General features: G+C 46.5%; 1 long non-coding RNA gene across 1 annotated transcript in view; it reads right to left on the reverse strand.

Annotated features, from left to right (window-relative positions):
- Window positions 1-257: 257 nt before the first annotated feature.
- The window catches only part of LOC109318350, a 21,058-nt gene continuing 15,573 nt past the window's right edge, over window positions 258-5,742 (reverse strand). The window contains exon 3 of the long non-coding RNA XR_002103232.1: window positions 258-353. This is a non-coding gene — a long non-coding RNA (uncharacterized LOC109318350). The remainder of the gene's footprint in view (window positions 354-5,742) is intronic.

Genomic DNA, 5,742 nt, shown 5'->3' on the forward strand with positions numbered 1-5,742 from the left:
TACCATGTGCCACCATCACCCTCTCTCCCCCTGCCCAGCAGGTAAGTCTGTAGGGAGGGAAGGGAGTGGGAACAGATTGAGGCAGAGGGAGAAAAAAATATTTGGGCACATGCCTCCCTAGGAGGTAAGGCCCACCTGGCTGGGGCCCCACTCAACTTACCCCTGCTCCTGCCTTTGCAGCACTGTTCCTCCCCCATGGACTGACCTGCTGGGCTGGGGTGCATGCCTGCTTGTACGCGGACACTCAACCGCCCACCCCAGCCTCGGACTGACTCCAAGAGGCTCCAAGATCTACCGCAAGAGACTCCAAAATCTACTGGTGAATTGAGATCCACTGGTTGGTGACAACTGCTCTAGCATGACTGCACTCCCCCATAATTTGATGCCATCTCCAAACTTATCCAGTCCACTTCTGACACCCAAATTCAGACCATTTATGAATATACTAAAGAGTACTGGTCTGAGTACTGAGCCTGGGGGATGCCACTTGTCACCATGCGCCATGTTGACTTGGTTCCATTGACTATCATTCCCTGGGGCTGACCAAGGAGCCAGTTCCCCAGCCATCCAACTGTAAGCTTATCGAGGCCACAGTCCCCCAATTTTACCATGAGGACATTATGGGAGACCAAGTCAAAAGCTTTTCTGAAATCTAAATATGTGACATCAACCAGTTCTCCTTTGTCCAGGTGATGCACCATCTGGTCACAGAAGGAAAAGAGGTTGTTGGTTAGGCAAGACCTACCTGCAATGAGGCCATCGCCTGTTGTTGATGGTTTCTTTGATGATTTTTTCCAAGATCTTTCCAGGGACCGAGGTCAAACTGATTGGCCTGTAGCTCCCTGGATCTTCCCTCCTTCCTTTCATGAAGATAGGCACCACACTGGCCCTCTTCCAATCTTCAGGAACCTCTCCTGAGCACTACAAGTTCTCAAATATCCTCGCCATTGGTCATGCTATGATGTCAACCAACTCTTTTAGCACTCTTGGGTGCATTGCATCTGTTCAACTTCTCATCTAGCTCACCAGCAACGTTGAGTCCTCTTCTCTCTCCCTTTCCCCAGAGATGCAAGCTCAAAAGACATGTGGCAGTTTATCACTGCCTTGGGCTGCTCTGGCAGGAAGCGCTAAAGGAAAGAAGGCTGGGAGTCACAGGTAGGCAGGTAGCCATGGAAATTTTCAAGCTTCTTCCATAGGGAGGCTTGAAGTGCTCTAGCAAAGTTGTGCCTTGGGGCTAGGGATGCTGCACGGCCAGATGCATGTAGTACTGGGTGTGGTGGACCAGAATTGGAACAGGAGTTGCTCCATGGAGGGATTCATAGGAGTTGCTCCATGGAGGGAGGGGTTCATGAAATTGGAATAGGAGTTGTTCCATGGAGTTGCTCCATGCATAGGCAAGAGCTGTGTAAGAAAAGCTTGCACAATTCTGACTAGCAACAGCACTCTGGCTTTTCCAGAGATCAAAGTTACTCAGTGCATGTCCCATGTCAACATCATGTAACTACTGCCCTTGAAACAGCTATAATATAGTACCCACAAAGCCAAGAACTCTGCTGGAGTTACTCCAGATTGATGGAGCTGAATTAAAACAAGCTCAGGGAAACAGGTCTGGGCTTACTCTGGACATCGCTCCAAAATAACTCCATTAAGATTACTCCCTGGACATCAGGTTTGTTGTGCATCCAGACTAGCAGCACCAGGCTTGATTTCATTTACACGGATGCAAATGCAGAACCAAGTTGCTGGGCTTGTTGAAAACGCACACACACACACACACACACACACGTGTCATTCTGCTCTCCTTCATTTGCATTTGCATTTCATACAGCAGAAACGTCCACTGTCAGTGCTCCAATCAATAACAGCCTTAAACCCACCTGCCACCTGCCCACCTACATCAGCCCGAACGCCATTCACCAGAGCCAAGACAACACCTTTAATTGCAATTAAAGGGGCAGCGGCAGGGAAATGCTGGAGCTGTAAATATTCATCTTGCCTCTAGAGCCTCCTTTGCTAAAGGTCATTTGAGATTAGATAAACAGGCTGTCACCGATACTGAATGATTCTGCCTGCATTTTGAGGGCATTGTAAGACATGGACTTAATGGACCCAGACAGGGTAGGTGATTCACAGCCGCCGTGAGTCTATCCATAATGAATTCCTTTCTTGCTCCCAGCCCTGTTCCTTCCAGGAGTATCCCTAACACCTTTAATTTAAAAAGTGCTGTAATCTATTCCCCCATCTCTTAAAATTGAGCTGATTTCATCCTCAGTGCTCTGCAGACACACTGATTTCCACTGCACTTGCTTTGCTTTTTGTTTGCCTGCCTTTTGGTGGTGGAGCTGCAGGTCTGTGTTTTTGCTCTGTTCCTTTCTGTCAAGGTATTTACATGGCTTTCTTTTCTTTTTTTTAATTTTATTTCCCCTAACACACAGGAGAGGCCAAGCCTGCTGCTGCTAGCTAGCACATTCCCATCAATCCCAAGCAGCACAAGGGTGTCAGTTCCCACCGTGCAAAAAAGAAATTAAAACAAAACAAAAATCAAAATGACAGCGGTGGATTTTCGCAGCACTCAGGAAAGAACAGGACTCATGTCCCTGGGATAAGTCACGCTGATCACACTGAGCCAGATCTGCAGGTGGTGAAAAGAGCAGAATTTCAGTGGTTTCTGATTCATGCCCAGCTGTTGATCAATCCCGATCTGGTCCCCAAACCCTTGTTGAGGCACTTGAACACATGGCTGGTTGTTCTGAATACCTGCAGCTCTGATGGATTTCTTGGAAACTTGTGGGTGTTCAGCACCGTTGGAAAAAAAAATGCAGGCTTCTGTTAACTTAAGAGCTCAAGTGTTGGCCTTTGAGACTGTCCTGTGCATACACAGTGAGTCAGTAAGACACCTGGGTTTAGGTCTCAGGAGTCCAAGAGTCCTCAGCGCCTGCCTTGACTGCTCCATCCCCAGGTGGTTTCTGAATCCAAGTGAACAGGGCTGGGCAGGAAATGGCCTTTCTATTCCACAAGTCTTCGTTTGGAAAGAAAAGTCAGTATTTTCAAGGCTTTTGCAATCCGAGAAGATGGAAATAATTTTTAGTTCATGGCTACTGATGCATTTCACTGAAATGAATCAAAAAGAAACACGTTGACATTTGAACTTTTTTTTGGTGGTGGTGGCGGTGAGGGTAAAGGGGGGGAGGGGTGTGCCCAGTCTCTTTTTCCTACATTTTAGGACATTTAGGAATAAGACATCACTTTGACACAAATCCAAGACTTTGTGTTGAAATAAGTCAAAATGGGACATTTTGATCATTTCTAAGCCCTTCCCCCACCATGTCCTCCCCAAATACTTGCAAGTCAGAAGAGTTGTCAAAAATGACCCTGTTTTTTACGTAGCTTTACTTTCAACAAACTGGCGTATTTCAGAAAGAGAAAGTTAACTGAAAATTTCCCAACCAACTTTACTGACAGCTGACAATAAATTTTCAGCTCCATTGGGAGGCTGAGTTCCTAATCTCCTGCTGTAACCACTGGATGTGACATTGTTCTGCCATCGCAGCAGAAGGGAGCAGGCTGTAAACAAAGAAAACTAGAAAGAAACTTTTTTTCTCCTGATTGAGCATGCATTACCCAGTGGAAATCATAAGTTTTCGTTACAGGGTGGCTATCATAATTGATGCCATGTAAATGGGTTTTGACGCCACAGAGAGAAGATTGCTCCCTCCAGTTTTGAATAAGCAGTTGGAACAGATAAAGGCTTTTTAAGCAGAACTCTTGTTTCCATGCAAATATTCTCAATAATGAAAGGATTGGGGAAAGAGATAAAGAAAAAAAAAAACCTATTTGTCAATACCTATGTAGAGTCCCTATTACGCAGAAAATGGTTTTGTAACTTCAATGAGGCATCTAACCATTGGTGTTTCTTCCTAAACCTTTACCTTATCTTCTCCAAAGTTAGAATTTCCAAAACAGCTCAATTCACTCCACCCAAGCCAGGTTTTCCAGAAGTGCTGTGCTTCTCCATTAAGATGTGCAAAAATAGTGGCCAGATTTCTGGGGGGTCTTAGCACATTAAGAGGATCATGGGTGCTGAGCCCATTGGAAATTCAGGCCCCAGTTCTTTCAGAAATAGCCTCTTTGGTTTTCAGAGATCACTCTTACAACAGCTTTAAGGAGGGTGTACCAGACCCAACAATATTCTTTGGCTATTTTGGAGGATGTGGACAAATTGGAGAGAGTTCAGCAAAGGGCAACAAAAATGGTGAGGGAGCTGGGGGACATAACTTATGAGGAAATACTGGGGGAACTGGGATTATTTAGTCTAGAGAAGAAGAGACTGAGAGGAGACTTAATAGCAGTCTTCAACTCCCTGATGGGGGGTACAAAGAGGGTGGTGCTGGACTGCTCTCAGTGGTGGCAGATGACAGAGCCATGGGCCATGGGCTCAAGTTGCAGGAAGGGAAGTTCAGGTTAGACAAAAGGAAAAGCTGTCTCACTAGGAGGGTAGTGAAACACTGGAACAGGCTACCCAGAGAGGTGGTGAAAGCTCCATCCTTGGCGGTTTTCAAAACCTGGCTAGACGAAGCTTTGGCTGGGATGATGTAGTTGGGGCTGGTCCTGCTTTGAGCAGGGGGTTGGTCTAGATGTGACCTCCTGGGCTCCCTTCCAACCCTATGATTTTGGGCTGGTAAAATGGTCTGAAATACAATTCAACCAATCTCACTTTAACTGTTTAAAACATGGGTCATGAACTCATCTGGCTCTGCAGACTGGATGAGTGGCATGGGACCCATCCATGGGCTGGATGACCAGTGTGGGGGCAGCCCTGTGGGCTGGATTAGGCACATGGACACTCACTTCCCTGTATACCACATCTATCACCCACAGCACGAGCTCCAGATAGTCCTGGACTGGTGGGAGTGGGTGCTGGATCTGGCATGTGGGAGAAGGAGCAGGAGGGAGTTTGCAGACTTGGGCACTGTATACAAGGCATGTTCTGAGCCTGGCATGCAGGGCCACCCCAGTGCGCACCATGCACTGGCTCTAGGTCACGTTGGAGGCTGGATGCTGGGGCTCCATGGGCTGGACCTTTGACACTTCTGGTTTAAGCCTAACCTGAGCAGGGAGAAAAGAAGGCAAATCAAAGTGCTAGAAGCCTATTCAGAAGTAAAGGTGAGAGATCACATTTTTGGCAAATAAAAACCCACTAAAAATGCACTTTTGGGTAAATGAGAATGCCATGATTATGGCTGAAAAAAATGAGAAAAATTAAACAATTGAACAGTTTCATCTTGGTATTTCCAAAACCAAGCATTTCAAAAGTAGCTGTCCTTCATTTAGGACTAAACGACTGTGATTTAGCTTCCGCTTACCAGGGGGTGAGATTGTGCCCATGGGTAGTGACCATGGGCAGTAAAGCCTGGCCTCTTTTAACTCTGACCTAAACTGTTCAGATGTCCTATCCACACTTTCTCTCTGCCTTAGACTCTCAACGATATTGCAGTGCGTAACCTTCACTGAATCAACACACGGGCAAGGTATATAAACTAGGGCTGTGCGAAGCTTCGGGTGGTGATTTGATTCAGAGGAGATCTGGCCCGATTTGGCGGCTGAATCGCTGAATCTGAATTGAATCAGGGGACCAATTCAAAGGTCTGAGTTGATTCAAAGCTCTCTGAATCTTTGGAAAAGTTTCAGAGATCTTTGATGATTCAGGAAGTCCCCAATGGCTGCAGCAGGGAGCTGCAGGGG

This window comes from Crocodylus porosus, unplaced genomic scaffold (genome assembly GCF_001723895.1).
Source record: "Crocodylus porosus isolate Cpor-Errol unplaced genomic scaffold, CroPor_comp1, whole genome shotgun sequence".
Taxonomy (NCBI): domain Eukaryota; kingdom Metazoa; phylum Chordata; order Crocodylia; family Crocodylidae; genus Crocodylus; species Crocodylus porosus.